Source organism: Lutra lutra, chromosome 1, assembly GCF_902655055.1.
Source record: "Lutra lutra chromosome 1, mLutLut1.2, whole genome shotgun sequence".
In the NCBI taxonomy this organism is placed as follows: Eukaryota; Metazoa; Chordata; class Mammalia; order Carnivora; family Mustelidae; genus Lutra; species Lutra lutra.
Window position 1 is genome coordinate 72,121,500 of NC_062278.1, and position 20,482 is coordinate 72,141,981.

Consider the following 20,482-nt stretch of genomic DNA (forward strand, 5'->3'; position numbering starts at 1 on the left):
AGTGCTCTATACTGTTCTGTTCTTATGGTTGCACACTTGCAATTTGCTCCTTCTCTGTAGTCTCTCAGAAGTGACATTAAGAAAGATACTACTTTCAACCTCTTTCCCTGCAAATGGATGCTTGCCCGACAAGTTTGCAGTGGCTTTTCCTCTGGGAGGAGAGTACAGATACAACTAGGTTGTTCAGATATTTCTGTTTCTAATCCTTCCCGGTCCCCACTCTCCTGTTACACACTTGATCACAAGTGAATGGGTATATTTGTACATGCACAGACATGAGCTCAGAGCTGCCTGCTCTTTGCTGCAGGTGTCCCAATCTATCCAGTGCTGGGGGTGGAATGGAGAGCCTCATCCTCCTGAGGAACAGAAACACCATCTCCACAAGGTAGGCTCTGTGCAGTGGGCAAGGAGCACCTTTGGGCTAATGCAGAAGGGTCAGCAGGGCGAGTATGAGCTGGAGGCCCTTGTGGGGATGCCAGATGACCAGGTGAGTCTCTTGTTATTGCCCTTCCATGTCAGTCCATTAAGATTAAACTCCTAGAACCAGTGAGTGCATAGGTGGGAATGGGAACAGCCGGCATCACAGCTAAGTTGTTTAAGTATTGTTAATTAGCAAATTGACTTAGAATTGGTGGTCATTTCACTAGTAGCTGAGTTTTCTTTTTTTGTGTATATGTGTGCTTTTAAAAAAAAATTTGAGATATAATTGACATATTTTTATTAAATTAATTTTGGGTGTCTAACATAATGATTCAGTATTTGTTTATATTGATAAATGATAAAATAAATTTAACATTCATCATCACATATAGTTACATTTTTTTCTTGTGATGAGAGCTACTCTCTCAGCAACTTTCAAATATACAATATGGTATTATTAACAATAGTCACCATGTTGTATGTTTCCAAGACTTATTTATTTTAGAATTAGAAGCTTGTACCTTTTGACCATCTCCATCCACTTCATTCGCTGGCCAACCCTCATACTGCATCTCGCAACCTCCTGTTTTCTGTTTCTATGAGTTTTTTTTTGTTTTGTCTTTTAGAGTCGTCATGTAAGTGAAATTGTATGATTTTTGTCTTTCTCTGTCTGACTTATTTTATGTAACCACATAGCCTCTAGTCAATCTATTATTATCATAAATGACAAGATTTTCTTCTTTTTATGGCTGAATAATATTCCAAAGTGTGTGTGTCCATGTGTCACATTTTCTTGAACCATTTGTCTGTGGATGAACACAGGTTGTTTCCATGTCTTGATTATTGTAACTAATGCTGCAGTGAACATGGGAATTCAGATATCTTTCAAGTTAGTGTTTTCTTTTTCTTCAAATATTTACCCAGAAGTGGAATTGGCAGCTCATATAGTAGTTTCATTTTCAATATTTTGAGGAAAATCTGTATTCATTTCCATAGAAACTGTACCAGTTTACATTCCCACTGAGAATGTACAAGGGTTCCCTTTTCTCCACATCCTTGTTATCTTACCTCTTTTTTACATAGTAACTATTCTAACAAGTGTTAGGTGGTACCTCATTGTGGTCTTGATTTGCATTTCTATGATAATTAGTGTTGTTGAAATCCTTTTCATGTGCTGTTGGCCATCTGTATGTCTTCTTTGGAAAAATATCTCTTCAGATCCTCTGCCCATTTTTAAATCACATTATTTATTTTTGTTTTTTTCAACTTTTGTTTGTTTTGCTATTGAGTTGTATAAGTTCTTTATGTATTTTAGATATTAACCTCTTAGCAGATATATGATTAGAAAATATTTTCTCCCTTTTGGTAGGTCACCTTTTCATTTTGTTGATTGTTTCCTTGTACAGAATCTTTTTAATTTGATATAGTCCCAATTGTTTCTTTTTGCTTTTGGTATCAAATCTAAAAAGATCATCACTGAGAACAGTGTCAAGGAGGTTACTTACTACCTTTTCTCCTAGGAGTTTTATGGCTTGAGGTCTTACATTCAAATATTTAATTCATTTTGAGTTAATTTTTGTATGTGATTAGAACAGTGGTCCAAGTTTCATTCTTTTGCATATGACTGTTCCCAACATCATTTATTGGAAAGATTGTCCTCTTAATTCTAGTTGTGGTGCCTGTGCATTTTTTTTTAATTTTCCCCAAGTGATTGTACTGTGCCATCAGCATTGAGAAATACCAATTCAGACATTGCCGTTGTAAAACAAACAAAAATAAGAATACATAAACCAGAAGAAATAAATAGCTTCTGTCCCTCAGCTGACACTGTTTTTTTATAGCTCTATTACAGCACTTATCCTTTTATACTCAGGTGAATTTTGCATGTCACTGTGTTTCTGACTAGACTATGAGTTCCTTAAATTGAGACTCACATCTGATTCATGGTTGTATCATATTGAACTTAGCACAAAGACTTTCACAGACAGGTTTGTTTTATTATTATGTGATAGCTATGCTATCATTGAGGATATAGGGAATTTTTTTTTTTTTTAATGAAGGAAGCCTCCAAGCAGGTACTTTACACCCAATAGTTCTTTTTAAATAAGCTTTTCCCAGGTGGTATTGTTCTCAATTGCTTAGTCACTATTTTCTATAAATAATCTATCATAAGAATTAAATATTTCAGTATAATGTTTTGGTTTCATATGTCAAGCATTAAGCATTTTAAATTATTTTGGGCCCCTTGGTAAGAGTTTAGATTTTTGTCATACAGATAGGGATTAAAGTTTGGAAGATATAATGAATTCTAAATTTAACAAGGCTTATGACGTCTTGGCTATTCAGGGTGACTTATTTCATCTACTTGTACCTTCATCAAGGAAATTAGGAATCCAAGTTTTCACTGCTAACCAGATACTGTGTTGGTGCTAATGTATCCAATTATTCAGAGAATAATCTTACAACATAGCAAAAATAAAAGGTGGAAGAAACAACTAGCAATGCAAATTTCATAGACTTTTGAAATTAATATACAGACTTCCCTTAGCCTCAGAGAACATACATAGCACACCGCTAAAGGGGAACTATTTCATATTTTTAGTCTGAGAATATAGAACCGTGAAATTATTATTTCTTAAATATTTAAATTTTTTCACCCTTGTGAGTTCTCATTTGATACCAAGGTTTGACCCCCATTTAAATGAAGCTCACAGTTTGGTTTCAGTACCACTCCTGCAAGAAATACTTCTCAAAAGCAGTTAAAATGAATGGCTAGTGAATATTTTTTACAAAGTAATCATTAATATCCTTAAATCGTCTCTGGTCTCAGCAATTAATCTTGACAGAGGATATAAAACAGTATTACTTATGTGCACTTTATCTACCTAGCTCTGTGTTGATAAAATCTGAATCAAAGAAATTTTCCAAATTATCCATGAACTCAATTTATTGTCTTCTCCGTAATGTGCACCTCGTCCTCTCTATCTGCATTTCTACTTCTTGACTTGTGTAAACTTTAACGCAGTCTATTATAATGACCTCCTAACTTCCTTTTTCTTATCTTTCCAACTCCAGTTTCACTTTCAGAGTTACATTTAGATTCACAAGTGCCTTCAATAGTAATATGCTTGTCACCCTTTCACTGAAATAGGAAGAAAAGAAAAAGTTAACTCCATAATGCTTAGAAAAGAAACCCAAATGGCTTTTGAGGCCATTCCCACTCAGAGGTTGGTAGATTTCCAAAGGCTAGAGTGAGTTCATGTCAGCTGTAGAAGCACCCTTACTAAGGGGAGACAGTTACCGAGGTGGCCAGGAGGAGCCCCTTCATTACAATGAATCCATTCCTGATTGGCCAATTAAAAAATAAATAAATAAAATTAGGTGGTATTATCGATTGACTAGCTTCCAGAGGCTTGTTCCCTGAGAAAAAATTATCATTGGTCAGATAGAGATTCGCACTGGATTTTGGTAGTTTTATAGCTATGAAACTGCAGTTTCTTGATTAAGCAGGTGACTAACTGGTTCTAGTGGCTAATTACTGTCAGGGATATAGAAAACTTCTTTTTATTCTCACCCCTTCCGTTTTCATGTTTCTTCAGCCAAAACTGCAGGAGAGACTATCAAGAATTATCATAAAAAAATAATAAATATCTAAACTTTAATCATTTTTTTTAATTCTCTTTCAGTGTGAGGTTTTTTTGTTTTGTTTTTTATTTTCATTTTTCTGATAAAGCAAGTGGTTTTATGCTCTAGTATTAGGCAGCTTAATTTCATTCTGTTTTTGTCTTTCAGTTGTTTGTTGAAAATTAGAGTCTGCCTATCGTATTTTAGGGGTTATAGCAAGATGAAAGAAGCATCTTCTGTTAATGGACACCAGTAAATTATAGGTTGGACTTGGGAGATGATTTAGGAATGTTGGAAATTCTATCTACTAGAGTGCTTCTAGCAAACCAAGACAAAGAGTGCATTTCCCTGTCAAGTCATCTACAACTTATTCTCCACTTTCAAATTTATCATTTTCTATGTACTTTGATATTTTGGCACAGACATTTTTTATTTTTAAGAAAATCCCCCCCCCCCTTTTTTTCTCTTGCTCTTAATGCTGGTTAATTTGCTTCCTTCCTTTCTATTAATATGCTTTTAAAATTTACTCCAAAGATCTGGTGTTCTGTGACAGTATTACTTTGTCAACAAGAAAGTCAAATTTTTGTCTACTTATATTTATAAATGTAAATAAACTTCTCTGGGACTTTTAGAGGAAAAAAAACAGGGAAATTTTTCGTGCTCATGTTGCTCTCAGAGAATAATTGGGCACATTCTGGACAGTTGCTTTTTTGTTTCTTATGCAACATGGGACTTTGCTTCTTCCAATGGACCTTTGTTTATCTATAGAGGTCCTTATCCACAGGCTCTGAACTCTTAAAAAACAGAAGGCTTTTTATTCTTGTTTTTATTTGAGAAACCAGTTGTTTTATCTGGTGTGCCATAAGTTTGTTTTGATTTCTAGCTTGTTTACTAAGACTTCTTTTAAAATGTTTGTCTACATGTCAGTGTTTTTTTTTAATTCGCAATTTTATGTTTAGATTTTACTTTTTGAGTTCCATATTCTTGAAAACAGAGTCCAAAGCTCTCTTTACCTCAGCTATTAAATCTATGCCAGAATACGCCAGAACACTCTTTGAAAGTTTCCTGTAGTCAATTTCTCATCTTAATCTTCTTTACAACTTTTGATCTTTGTGGAATATGCCCTTTAGTGAAAAACTTTTGAAATGGACTTAGATAGTATATTTCCTTTTATTTCCTTCTCAATGCAGTTTTAAAATTATAATTAGCTGGGCTATTTATAATCTTTTACCCTACATGATAATTTAAAACATTTCTTTTAATTTCTTTTTTCTCTGTTTTTCTTCCTGTTTCCCTCCCTCCCTCTCATTTGAAAGGCTATTAATTAAGTGATCTAATATAGTTTTCTATCCATCTTTCTGAAGTTTAAAGAACTCCTTAATCAAAACACTTCCCTTAGGTCTAGGGCAGGGTTTAAGTTTGGCTTCTAAAGATTTGTCTTATGGCATACCAACTTAATAAATGATTGTTATTTTCTTGGAGAGACCCTAAAGAAAGGATAAGTCCATTTGGAGGTCAGATGAAGAAGCATACACAAAAGAAGGAATATAGATGGCTTATGTTGATAAAGCTGAGAGAGAAACAATGCAAGGAGTGTAGGTTTCAGAATATTAAAAATAGAATATTTGAGAGAAACTGCTTTAAAATTAGATTTCTCTTTGGATTTGGTTTTTAAAAAGCTGACTGTGGTACTAGTTCATTGATTTTTCAAATGTCAAAAATATCTCATAATGGTCACTGTTATTTTAAGACAAAAATCTTGTCTTTAATTAAAATAAGTACAAAAGTTTTGACTATAGTATGAAGTCATAAAAGGAACCAGAATTTCTTCCAGAAAGATGGTGTGACTTTTGGATATTGACAAATCCATGATGAACAAGAAAAGGTAAAGGGGAATGCTTGTGAATAATCCTCAGCTTATTCAACCAGGCAAGAGCTAAGAAGGATCATATCATTAGCAGCCCATCAGTCATTGATCCCAAATTATGGACCAAGAAAATGATCTCTTTTTCACAAAATGCATACCCACCTTTGTGAAGATTCTGTATGGACCTTAAGTCAAAGTTAGACCAATTGCCTAATTGTTCTGCTGACATCTTAATTTTGGACTTCTGGGCTCCAGAGCTATGAGATAATACATTTCCTTGCTTTAAACCACTGCATCTGTGGTAATTATTTACAGCAGTGCAGGGAAATAATACAGTGAGTTTATGTAAAGACTTATTTAGTTACATGTTCTGGGATGATAGAATGAATTCAGAAATAAGAGCTTACTAGTAACAGAGCTGAAACTATTGTTCATTATTTCTTAACTGACAACAAATATAAAGAACAAACAGAATAAAAGTGTCATTTATTGATTAAACAGTTTAAACCAGTTCTGGTAACTACTTGTTATCATGGTCATGGAACAATTAATCTTTTCCCAAGAGTGTGAGAATTTTTTGATATGCTTATAGCAGATCATGTTTTACTCATTTTTCTATACCTGAAAAAAAATTATTTTAATTAGTCTCTGAATAAATTATTTTATAATTAATGAAGGTTTATGGCCAAGAAAAAAAGACCATGGGGCGCCTGGGTGGCTCAGTCAGTTGAGTGTTCCACTCTTGATTTCAGCTCCAGTCATGTTCTTGGGTTCTGAGATTGAGCCCTGCTCGGGCTCTGCTCTGAGCATGGAGCCTGCTTGAGATTCTAGCTTGCCCTCTGCCCTTCTCCCATTTGCTCTCTCTTGCTTTCCCTCGCTCAAACATTAATTAATTAATTAATTAAAACAAAAAGACCATATTGAAATATGAGGATAAACTATTTAGCACTGAAAGCAAAACGGTTAGTGATTGTCTATAACCCTCTCTACTTTCTAGGGGATTAAATACCCTGGGGAGTCTAGGAAAGAAATGACCATATCAAATCTCTAAAAATGTTTGATATCCAAACTTATGAATTACATTTAACGGGGTGCCTGGGTGGCTCAGTCTGTTAAACCTCTGCCTTCGGCTCAAGTCATGATTCCAGGGTCCTGGGATTGAGCCCCACATCAGGCTCCTTGCTCAGCGGGGAGCCTGCTTCCCCTCCCTCTCCCTCTGCCTGCCTCTCTCCCTACTTGTGTTCTCTATCTCTCTGTCAGATAAATAAAATCTTTTTTAAAAAGGGGATTACATTTAACAGGAATTCTTAGACTCTATAACTTGGTCATGGAAAATAAATCTAAAATTTATAGATTTACATGTCATGGCCTGCTAGGAATGTCATATCTTCAGACTCCTTTTGTGCAGGCAGTATCCCATACACATCATTTTGAACTTCATCTGTTATATGTAGACCAAAGTCAGCTCTAATGTGGTGAGAATCTGGGGAGCCATGTGGATACTTTCAGGCATCTCTGAGCTTTGCCTTGTATTTTATTATCACTATCATTGGAATTATTTGCAAATTCAATACTAAGAAATATCTTTGTTCTTTCAAGTTTGATTTGATAATCTGAGCCTTTGTGTTACCAGTCAAAACTTGATTTAAGTTTTTGGTAATAATTATTCAAAATCAATCTAATTATTTAAAATACCCAAGTATGTATGTACATGTACATATGGATGTACACACACACGTATGTATGTGTGTGTGTGTATATTTTTTGAAAATCCTAGTTCTGAGGAGTCCAGTGTGACAACATTGGAATTCATTTGGAGGACTACTGGTACAAATAATAACTAAGGTATACATAGTGTAGATATTCTGAAAAACTAGAATGTGACCTTGAAATTTCCCATCATGGGCAATGTTGTTTGGTACATTGGTCCAATGTATTGGTATTTTAGGAATTGGTATTTTAGGAATCAGTCATTAAACTAAACAAGGAGGCCCACTAACCAATATCACTAAGGGTCTGTTGTAATCACCCAGGAATTTAGGAGACAAGAACTTGACCTAGAGTGTTAATAGCAGAAATAATATAAAAATAAAGAATTAAAAAAATAAAAACAATCAGTAAGACTTAGTGACAGATTAAATGCATAAGACGCAGTCAGGTACAACCAAGGATGGCTACAGAATTTCTATCTAGAATGAGAAAAGCCTTCTCTACAATTTCCCACTGAAAGCAGGTGTTCATTGCTCTAGTATGGATTAGGGGGTCTTAAGTAAGTGTTTGATCCTAAAGCTAAATTTTAAAAATTAGATACTTCCAGGGCTGACTGAGGTTGCTGTTGGTGGATAAAATATGTTGGTAGTAACAATAGAGATATTTATGCCACTGATATGTTCAATATATTAAAGAAAAGCCCCACCAACTTTATAATTATGTTGAATTTATAAAATTACATGAATTACTTCCAGCTTACTCTCTTACATTTTTACTGAAGCCTCCTACAATTTTAATCTTATATCACATTATTTCTTTTATTCATTTAAAATTGTGCTTAAAGCATGGTTATAGACAAGGGGAACTGGTGTGACTATTAAGACCACATATTCAGATTTTAAGATGTACTCAGCCATTTCCCAAGCACTGTGTTATGAAAAGGAAAGAGATGTAAGCTCACCATTCAGTGTGCTTTGAAACCCCCTTCTTGGCCCATTTCAGAAACTGTCTTGTGGTCTACAAGGGAGAAGTTGCCCTGTGACACTTCAGAGAGTAAGGGAGGTTTGGTTTTTATAAATAAGCAAATTAATAAGATTATTTGAAAGAGATAAAAAGTTACTAGTGAAATCTATTTGGAAGACATCAAAGTGTTTACCCCATAAAAGAGTTAGGAGCTGTCATTTGGTTGGTACTTTTGGTTTCTTTCTCTGGCTATGTAAGATAGTATTGTCAAATTGAGCATAGGTTAATATAAAGTTAAAAAAAATCAAGATATGTTTCCTTATTTCTTATGTGATGCTATTCCTAATTGTAAGAAAATATGGAAAGGTAGGCGTGTCGGGGAAAATGTACGTATTTGCATTTTAACTGCTTAATATCCCACTGCAGTTCACTGTGCTTGTGAAGGATGTAATTTGATTGCATTTAAACATTGCATTTAATAATGGTTTCATACCATTTCCTGTTGTAAAGACTTATGAATTCTTTTTATTCAGTTTGGAGGTAAAGTATCTATTTTAAAATAGTAATATTTAATACTAACAGGGATCATCGTCAACAAATCTACAGATCTTCAAAGAATGACATGTGAAATGCTAGTATACCCTGAAAGGCACTTGTTCTTGAAATCATTCTCTATGTATTTTAGGAAACATTTTGCCTCCGTGCATACAGTCAAATGTATGAGTTATATAGTTGGTATACTACTTTTCTGATTGACAGAGCTCTGAAATGTCACCTGCTGGAAGCTGTTCACTGAGGGGTGCAGAAGCCGTAATTGTATTTCTAAAGGCAAAATAGTCCTTAAGGCAGGGCTTCCCAAGCATTTCACATTATAGGACACAGAGAAAATGATTAGATGTAAATGGCATTCAGTCATAAATGGACCAGACTGTTCATGGATGGAAGTTACTGTTCTGGCTATTTGAGTTCCCACCTGGCTTTCTCTAAGTGCTAGAGGGCTTCTATAACTCAAGACTGTCCAATTCAATCATTTAGTGATAATTAAAATATCATATTCTTTTGATGAAATATATATTATGCAATGTTAAAAGATGAATCGTTATAATGTCATACCTTATATGAAGGAAAGAAGCAAAATATTAATGAAAGAGACTTCTCTGAAACTTCTTTTTTACCTTCAAAATGGCAGAAATTTGATGCGATTGGTCAATTTTTAATTTTTGGATAATCAAAAATCTAGATTAGTAAAAGATTAGTAATGATCTAGAAATCATTAGAAATGGTGGTATTAATGTATTTGTCCCAATATAGTATAATCTATGTGTTCTCCTTTATTATTTAAAATTTAAATTTTAAATAATTTAAATTTAAATAATAATTTAATAACTTAATATTAATTATGTAATTATAATTATAAAATTAATAATTTAATAATAATTTAAAATTAAATTTTAAAACATTTAAAAATTAAGTTAGGTCTTTTTTAAAATTAAAATTGTTGTAAAAATTCTCCATTAGTGCATGAATGGCTTTGTCTCTATTTGAGGAAATAATATTTCTACTACTTACAGATAGTATAATATATGTATAATAGAATGTGGGGCAAATCCTCTGTTCTTTCATCTGTGTGGGGGGTGCTGCTGTTGAAGGGGGTATCATTTTTAGTCTAGCAGAAGTATAATTTGCTTCTATTTCTATAGTGACAGATGTTTTTCAGTACTCAGTGGAGAAGAAGAGAATGTCTCTCATTCTATTTAATTACAGTCACCAGCATAGTCAGCATGGATTTCCAAGGCTATACAGCAATGTGGTGACGTATTTGCTTGTCTATTACCATATTTTTACCAGTAGTATCCACATCTATACCATTACCTACTCTTTTTTTTTTTTTTTTAGATTTTATTTATTTATTTGACAGAGAGAAATCACAAGTAGGCAGAGAGGCAGGCAGAGAGAGAGGAGGAAGCAGGCTCCCTGCTGAGCAGAAAGCCCGATGCGGGGCTCGAACCCAGGACCTGGGATCATGACCTGAGCTGAAGGCAGCGGCTTAACCCACTGAGCCACCCAGGCGCCCCTATACCATTACCTACTCTTAATCCTAAACGAACACCTATACTTAAACTGTATTTCATAAATGAACCACTTAACTATTAAAACAAAATCCCTTTTAAATAATAACTTGGAGAATAGCATATTTGTGGGAACATCTCTTCCAGTGCATTCCTTTCCTTTCCAAGGAAATTCCTTTTCCCAAATATTTTATAGCTTCATATTTCCCAAACAAGAAGCCTCTTAGCCACCTCTCATGGCACCTTATGATAGGAATTTCAGTTGTTTTCCCAAGAATTTCTTTCACTTCCTTTCTTTGTGTACCCACACTCCAAATGTTTTCTATTATTGGGTAGGAAACTACCACAGACTTAGTGATTTAAGACAATACTCATTTATTATCTCATCCTTCAGTAGGTCAAAAATCTGGTAGTTCTGCTGGGTTCTCTGTTCAGAGTCTGACAATCTTGAGATGCTGGCTGAGCTGGCTCAGGGTCCTCTTCTAAGTTCATGTGGTGTTTGAAGAATTAATTGCCTCATAGCTGTAAAGTTCATGAAGGCTGATCACACAGCCAGTGGGAGAGTACATCTCTGAGTTTGAATCTCCCTTTGAAGACATTACCTGATTAGGTCAGACTCACCCAGGATATTTTTTTTTTATTAACTCAGTTGACTTAGAGGGTTTAATTACATCTACAAATTTTCTTTTCTATTTTTTTCTTTTTTTGCCAAAGAAAGTAATATAACTGTGGGAATGATATACCCTCACATTTACAGGTTCTGCCACACTCCTAGGAGCATATATTGCTCTATTGCACAGAGTATGTATATCAGGATATAGGGATGATGAGGACTATCTTAGAATTCTATCTACCACAAGAGCCAAAAAAAACTACTTGCTTTTACATAATTGATGTCTCACATGTTTTCTTAATACTTTTATTTGTGTGGTTATTTCTGTCTGGAATAATCACTTTTCCTGAAAGTTATAATATAAATATTATACAGTTTTTAATCCAACATTTAGCATAAATACCATTTCTTTGAAGAAACTGCTGCTTCAAGTAGTTCAGTGTTTTTGAAACTACATATTGATTTTTATTGTGCTATAAATGTTTAATGAATCAACACCTAGGATTAAACAAAAAGAAATATGATAGAGTAGAAAATATTAGAGGGTATTACATAGAATAAAAATAAAATATTGTCCTGTGATACATTTGTTTCAGATATATACACATAGTGTAAAATGAATTTATTACCGTGGCTGAGGTAAAAAGAAGTTTGAGAAACACTACTGCAGCAAATCTCGAATGCCATCTGTCATTTTCTGCTTTAAATTATAGTATCTCTATTTCATACCTGTCCTATATTATTCATTCCTCCAAGGAGAAACCATATTTCATTTTATCTTTGTATCTCCTGTAAGAGCTAATACAGTGCCTTGTACATAGTATGAATTTGGTAAAAATTGTGCAACAAATGAAAATAAATTTGTTTTGCATTTTCAATTTTGTTTTCAAATATCAATTTAAATGGAAATCTTTTCTTCTTCAAGTTTTCCTGATTCTATATAAAGATTCTATATTTTGTGAACACAAGGAAAACCTGGATAATAATGAATCATTATAAATTTTTACGTGTTGGCAATGTATAGACATCTAAGTGGTTGACTAATATTTTTCCTTTATTAAATTATTGGCTTTCTGGAAAAAATACAGTTTAATTCAATAAATATTTATTAAATATTAATGAATTCTGCATACCAGAGATATAATAGAGTATAGTAAGATAGGTCCCTTGACCTTGGGGAGTCTGCATGCTACTGAGAGATGAGATCAACATGTAAATGGAAGGATTACATTGTGAATGTCATTATCAAAGGCAGAGTTCTATTATAGAGCCTGTACTGTGGGGCCTACTGAAGAGTGGCAGTCAACAAACTCTTCTCTGAAAAAGAGACTGTCAGGAATTTAAGAACTTGGAAATTGTGAGATATTTTAATTCAGGACCAGAATATATAACATTCACAGGTAATTTACTTTGAAATCTTGTGATGTCTTGATAGAAAATATTAATTAGTCCCTAGATGTTCTCATATTATTCAATGGTTTATAGAAGTATTCAACACATACTACCCTTATGGTATGCAAATTTGTGTGTTGATGCATTTTTGAAGAACCAAAAATGTATTTAGCCCTGACATAAAAATTCAAAATTCTCCTTCTATATACATGTCTCTTCCCATATTTATATACATACATATATATAAAGTTTAAACTATATTAGCTCATCTTTCAATGATTGGCTAACATTTGAAAACATTAATAAAAGGTCTATGTGATTTTTTTTCCTGTGTATTTAACAATATAAGCATAATTATATTTTATTTAACTGACATCAGCTATTTGATCTAAATAGTTTTAATTTGGCAGGCACAAACTCAGTCAGTGTTCTGCTTTTATACTGTACTTGGTTCTTTGTGTTCTAACTTCAAGTGTGCTATTATCAAAAATCCAGAAATAGCAAAATTAAAGCTACCAAATCAATAAATAGTATTCATTTAGTAAAAGCTTATTCTGCATAAGAACAGTTCACAAACTGGGAGCTTTCAAATTCAAAACTGATATGAATCAGTCTTGATCATCTCATACCATTTTCAGGAAGATGACTGAAGTTTCTTTTGTGATTGGCAGGTGCATTTAAAAGAAATAACCTAAGTTAAGTTTCACTTAGCTTCATGAAATAAGCTAGATTTAGTTTTGCTTATGTGATGAAAATGCCTTTGTCTGTTCACTTTATTCTCAAGTCCCATCTGTGTCTTTAATTTAACATGTGGCTAGGGAGGCATAGTTAATAAAAATATTCCTTAAAACCTGCATTTAAAAAAATACTTCAATATTAATGAATATATATTTTTCAGTCATATCTTTTGCCATAGAATATTCAATAACTTAAAGATTACATTCTCAACTCCTTTTCTCTTATTTTTTCCTGAAGTAGAAGTTGTCCTCACTGAAGTAATAACTCCAAATCAGAAATTCCAAATATTCAGAAACGACAACAAATATGTTACACTGTTCAAAAACAGACACTTCCACCCCTGGTTAGAATGCCCAGGAGAATACTTTCTCAGTATGCATTAAAGTATGTTTTCTTAAGATTTTATTTAAATTCAAGTTAGTTAACATATTAGTTTCAGGTGTAAAATACAGTGATTCAGCACTTCCATACATCACCCTGTGCTCATCACTCCTTAATTCCCATCACCTGTTTTGCCCATCCCTACCCCCCACCCCCACCCCGCCGCCACACCTCCACTCCAGTAACCAGTTCATTCTCTGTAGTTTAGAGTCATTTCCTGGTCCTCCTCTCGGTTTTTTCTTTTTTCCCTGCTGCTCATCTGTTTCTTAAATTCCACATATGAGTGAAATCATATGAGACTTGTCTTTCTCTGACTGATTTCACTTAGCGTAATATTCTCTAGCTCCATCCACGTACAGGCAAATGGCAAGATTTCATTCTTTTTTATGGCTGAGCATATATAAAGTATGTTTCTAATAAAAAGTCATTTTCAGCAGTACATTTGTGATACAATATTAATATGCTCTTTAGTTATATACTTCTCTTATATTCTAATTTTCAATTTAAGACTAGAAGGAGTATTGGTGCATCAAGATAATTAATTTTTGGTTTGTACTGTCTTTTGGAGTTTGGAGCATGCTAGGTCCCTACTGAAAGACTGTTAATGCCTGCTGAATTAAATGCAAACAACTCAGCATGGGATCTCGGGATCGTCAGAACATAACTCCAGTATCCCATTTCAGCCTACTTGCCAAGAACCCCCTGCCTAGATCCTGAATTTTATCCAAACAGAAATTCTTGTTCTTTTCTAAGCATGAGCCCTCAACTCCAGTGTGTGTGCCTTTGCTCTTATTTCCACTCATGATATTTCCTACCTTTCTAACTGCTTTAATTTAACCCATTTTTCAAAGTCTAGCACCAACACAGTCATTTCTGGGAAAACTCTGTATTCTTTACAAAGAATATAATCTCTTCCTCCTTCATGTTCTCTAGCAATCTATTCTGAACTGTGTTACGGCAACTGTCATTCTGACTTGTGTTATTACTTTTGTATATTTATCAGTCCTCCACCACTGGACTGTAAATTCACTGTTTCTTCATCTTTATAGCCCACAGGTGCTCAATGAATATTCTCTTCAACAGCAGCCCTGGAAAACTTCATGATTTATACTTTGATTTGTAAGCTTTAAAATGTATTTAAAACACCGTTTCTCCTGGATTATTTAAATTTATACTTGTGCCTAAAGGAATGACTCAGATTTTATTTTGCAATGTTACATTTTTAACTTTTACCCAAAAGCTACTTGACAGATTATCTTTGTTTGCCTTATACTTTGTTATTACTCCTTTGCTTTCAGCAAATTTACAGAGCATTATAAAAATTACATTAAATAATAATACTTTCCATGTCATTCTTAACCATTTTTTTCTCCAATGAAACATTAAAAAAATATTTTATTTATTTATTTATTGGAAAGAGGAAGAGTGAGAGAGAGAGAGCACAAACAAGGGGAGTGGCAGAGGGAGAGGGAGAAGTGGGCTTCCCACTGAGCAGGGAGCCCCACGTGGGGCTCAATCCCCAACCCTGCAGTCCGGACCCCAACAAAAGGCAGATGCCGAACCAACCAAGCCACCCAGGTGCCCCTCCAATGAAACATTTTAAAACTTTTTTAAGAACACCTTTGGAGTGAATAAATACTTATTTAATAAGTCAGTAAGCTGCTGTAGTTCTAAGTAGATGTGAATTTATATGATGTCATTTCCTTTGCATTTTAAAATTTTGTATTTTTAAAATATAAAGAATACTTAAAGCTAGAGTGAATTAGTGTTTGCTGGTTTTGAATTAGTTGCCGTTAAGAAGTTATGTTTCTGTCTTTCTATATGAAACAAAGAGATATGCCTCAAGGTTATACTTTAATAAGATTAGATGCATCCTTATAAAATATACAAACTATTCTTTTTGTGTGAGAGAACTACATTAAGAACATTTTCTTCTAGGAAATGGGAGTAGATTGATATACACAGCCTAAGATAGAAATGATAAAATTCATTTTCATAATGAAACTCATCAGGGTTGGAGGGGCTTTTATTGGGTCCAGTCTTCGGCTTCCATCCTAAATTTTTACCACTTTCATCTAAGTATGACTTTTGAGATTGTATATTTAATAAAGGAGTTTATGACAGCAGCCTAAATAAGATTAGGTAAGAACTGCAAAAAATTAATCAAAGTGTCACCCCAAGCAAATGAAAAAAGGGCTGTCCCTATGCCTTGGTGTTTAAAGTGCCTGGTATTTTTCTGGATGAAACATAAAATTCTCCTCACCTAAAATTCTAGCTGTAGACATTAAAATAACTGCATGGAAGAATGTGATGTATTATTCTATTAAGGATATAATATTTGATATACAGGTTTTAGGTCCCACAGTGTTTCATTGTCTCAGTGACATAGGTTTGCTTATTCAGATAATAATGAGTACTTACTGGTACATTAATACCAGCCCTAAAACTTTATGATTTTTCTATAGAAAGAATTTGATAAATCTTTCTGACAACCAGTTGGTGTTCACACACTTGAACCTGAATAAAAGGCTTTTACTAAATTATTACACATGTTTGTAACTTGTAATTCCAATGACATGGAAAACACATTTGTTTGAATGATTTTCCTCAGCAAAAAAATCTGCATTTGAAGTTAATTTTCATAATTCATTACAATTTGCCTAACATTTGATGGGAAAACATTGTCTTAGAAATCCTTAGGATTACAGTCTACAGAAAGCTATCTAACAATCACATTTGTTTATGAGCCATGTAAACATTCATCAACCTTTGCCAAATAAGAGACATGCAAAATATTTTTTTTTCTTTGTAGGGAATGGGGAAAGATTACACATTGACATTATTCCTTTTGCATGGTGACTCATTGATATAGAAGGATGGCTCCTGCATGGAATGTAGCAACTAGTACAGGAAAATTTTTCATAGGAACTACGAGATTTTGAGAAAACATTTCTTTACGGAATTGCTTCAAGCTATAATATAACATGATCACATAATCAATGTGCATGGTTGACACTTGCGAAATTTTGACTTAAGTAAAAATTTCTGTTAGTGCTTCTACTAAACAAAATACTAGTCTCTATTCCAGCTTCTGTTTTTCTCACCACTCTTCTAACAGTGCTCATGTCTCTACCAACCCCATCATCCCAACAGGTCTAGATATATTCCCTTGGCAGAGGATACAGGACCAGGAAGAAAGTCACATATATACAGAATCTTGAACGATAAAAGGGATTGCACCTTATAACATAAAAACTTTTTCCAAATACCCTTACTTACACTTGGTCCCCAAGTCAACCATGATAAATTACTAGTATAATTATAATTTGCAAATATGTCTTTCCTACTAAATACTTCATCTGTACTCATTGATTGATTGATTCATTTATTCATTTTATATTAACTATATATTTTGTTCCAAGGGCATGGGAAGATAGATATGTAAGCAACTAATTATAAAAGAGAATAGATTTTTTTTTTTTTTAATGGAGGTGTATTACAGGCTATGGGAGTATTAAGGGAGAACTGACCAGGAGAACAGGACTATCTTCATAATAGAGACACCATTTGAACAGTTGTGATTAGAGAGTAGATAAGAGAAGGGAGAAAATGATACAGGAATTACATAATCACAGTTAAAAAAAATAAGACATGTTTGGGGGAAAAGTAAGAAGAATAAAGAATTAAAAGTTTTTGAGAAGGTAGGGGGAACTCAGAATGTGGCTGACTCGGATGTTACCCTAAAGTAGACTCTCCGAAGAGTTAGCCAGGAGCTGCCTGTGGCCATCCCTGATGTCCATTGTTCATTGGATTCTTAAGTTTGCAGCCAGTGGCAATGATATTGACTGTGGCCTATGGAAGGTCTGTGGGCTAAGAAACAAAGTTCCTGGGAAAGAATTCATGTTTGTTGGAATTTTGTTTGCTTGGTTTTATCTTTTCAGTTTTATTTTGAGTTAGGTATTTCTTTTTATGTTAAATAGATTGCAAAGTTTAATAATCCAATCAGGGTGGTCAAGTCAGGTAATCTGGGGGGAAATGTAAAAAAAAAAAAGCTGCAATTCAATAAATGACATCATACACTATGACTGAAACAATGGCATAATTTTAAAAGGTGAGTAGCCAAAGAGGAATACTTGTCTGCATCTTTTCAGTACAGAACGCATGGCAGATATAGCTATGAGTGCCCAAGAGAAAAATTTAGTTCTAACTAACAAGTACAAGGTGTTTACATATATCTATTAGAATATTTATTTGAAATTTGCAAACAGGCAAAAGAGGTTGGTTACTGGGTATTGTTTTACTGTAGGTAGCATGGGCTTGACTTTTTATTTAGTGAACAGTTTTTGTATCCATGAAGGGCAGGGCAAAAGTTAGATTGTGGATTTTTGTCCAGTAAAGATGTAGATAAATTCTGTGCCATGCAACAGATTGAACACCAGAGATCATGGTTTGTGGCTCCCTTAGATAGTAACCATTTTAAATATAATCCAATCTAGCAATTACATCCTTTGTTTGGATGAATTGTCCATATACATCTTGTTTGTCAAATGATCTTTGAATCATTTTAAGCATCTTACTGGTGGTCAAATTAATAAGCAGAATAAAATCTTTGACATGACTCATTTTACATTTGGACAAGAGTCATGATTTTATCTTCTAATGGAAAGGACAGTAGGCTATCATTATTTCCCATTAGGGTTATCAGATGCTCTTTAGTTTTATTTTCTGCTCTACAAGCAAATTTTGATGATAGTTTGATACCTAAATTAATGTGAGAATTCTGTTTTGCTGAAATGTGTGTTATTTCCTGCTGAGAAATTGGAGTCATACTACTTACGATATTATTCCCAGTTTTTTCATGTATTAGTTTTATGATGTAGGCAAAAACTAAATTTCCCTGATTTTCCCACTTATTGGAAAAATGAAGGAAGACTTGTTGCACAGCGCTGTCATCAGAATTCAAAAGGAGTATTTCACTTTGGCTGTCTAGCATGTCTGAAACAGGAATGCAACACGTTCTAATAGTCCTGTTTGTATTGCAGTGAGTGCATGCCTTTGGCTTTTTCACGTGAAGAATTTTTGGAGATTAGTTATTTTCTTTTGCATTTATTTAACATATCCGTTACTCAAACATGGTCTTTTTTTGTTATTGTGGAGTTTGCAATTTTTAATTTTTTATTGGGAAATTTTCTTCCCCACCCCAGATGTTCCTATTATTCATTGTCCGTTTCTCCATTCCAGGGTTTATGTAGTGATTTTCTTTTTCGACCAATATTTTTAGAAGGAAACTGGCATGCATGACTCAGCCCTACCCTCTCTTCCTCCAGGGACCCAAGAGAGTGCAGGAAGCAAGTCTTTTCTGAGGCTTCTTTAGAGACAGATACTGTGTACAGATATTCTCCTCATTACTGGAATGGAGTGGGAGCGCATCTGTGTCTAGGTGTGTAAATCAGTCTAAGTGTCTGGATTCAGTTAACAGATCTGTTTTGCTGCACACTCAGTTATCACCCCATGTTTGTATGTTTGTTTATCACTCATAAAAGTGATCTCCACTGCCACTCCCATCTTATTTCCCCATTTTTTCAGGTCATGTGTTAGGAAGGAGTTTGCTTCTGGGGAGTACCTAAGATAGCCAATACCTATTTCAATTTCTTCCTTTTTCTTTAAGACGTTTTCTTTAAGACGTTTTCTTTGTTTTTCCTGTCCCCAACACTTCTCTCCTATGTTGGACCGTGGTTAGTCCATATCTGTGTAAGGAATTCATCTTTTGTTGGGATTTACCAACTCTAAAGTAACCTAGGTGTTCCTGTACTATAATTTTATCTAGAAAATGAGCATCTTAAATCAAGTGGGTTGAAATTTATTATTCCTAACTTCTATGTATACTTAATAATGGCCAAGTATTGTCACATCATTTTACAATAAGATTTTCTCCATTTTACTGTGGAGAAAAACAAATGAGTCACAAAGTAGTTAAGCGCTTTGTCCAAATTAACACAACTAGAGAAATCCAGAAGTGTCAGAGCGGGAATCTAAGCAGTTTAGCTTCAGGAACTTTTCAGTTCTTAGCTGTAGTGCCTCTCAGTGTATAAGAAAATAGGAGTAAAAACAAGCTAGGGAAAAACAAAAAAAAAACAAAAACAAAAACAATAAAACAAGCTAGGGGCTTTCCTGTGATTGAGAAGATGTGTCTATCTGATACCCAACATTTACTAACTATAAAACCTTGTGAAAATATATCTCACATCTTTGAGCCTCAAGTTTTTTGTGTGTTCAGTGGAAATGTTAATACTTGCCCTGCATTTTTGCCAGACTTATTGGAAAAGTAAAATGAAAAAAAAAAATATTTGATTTGTTATATTGTGTCTTGTTCCAGAAAGAATTGATCACACTGTGAGCATGTATACGGAAGCTCTTTTTAAATGTTAAACAACTGAGTGCAGTCATATTGTTTATAAATGCAAACCCAGCAGAGATGAACACATGCCTGCTCCAGGAAAAGAAACCCTGTTCTGTTATGGCAAGTCTTTCACCTGCTGGAGGAGGAATATTTTATGGAAACACACCCATCATGGTGGTGAGAGAGAGTGGCGATTTCTAATGCATTGATTGTCACCAAGCCTTCTAGCATCATCGTGATCCAGAAGGCACGGCTGAATAAAAGTAAATCATATGACTTCAGAATTTTGAAAAATGGAAGCTGAA

At 34.0% G+C, this 20,482-nt stretch overlaps 1 pseudogene; it reads left to right on the forward strand.

Annotated features, from left to right (window-relative positions):
- The first annotated feature begins 265 nt into the window (after nt 1-265).
- Nucleotides 266-20,482, forward strand: part of LOC125097655 (translationally-controlled tumor protein-like) — a 79,808-nt pseudogene continuing 59,591 nt past the window's right edge.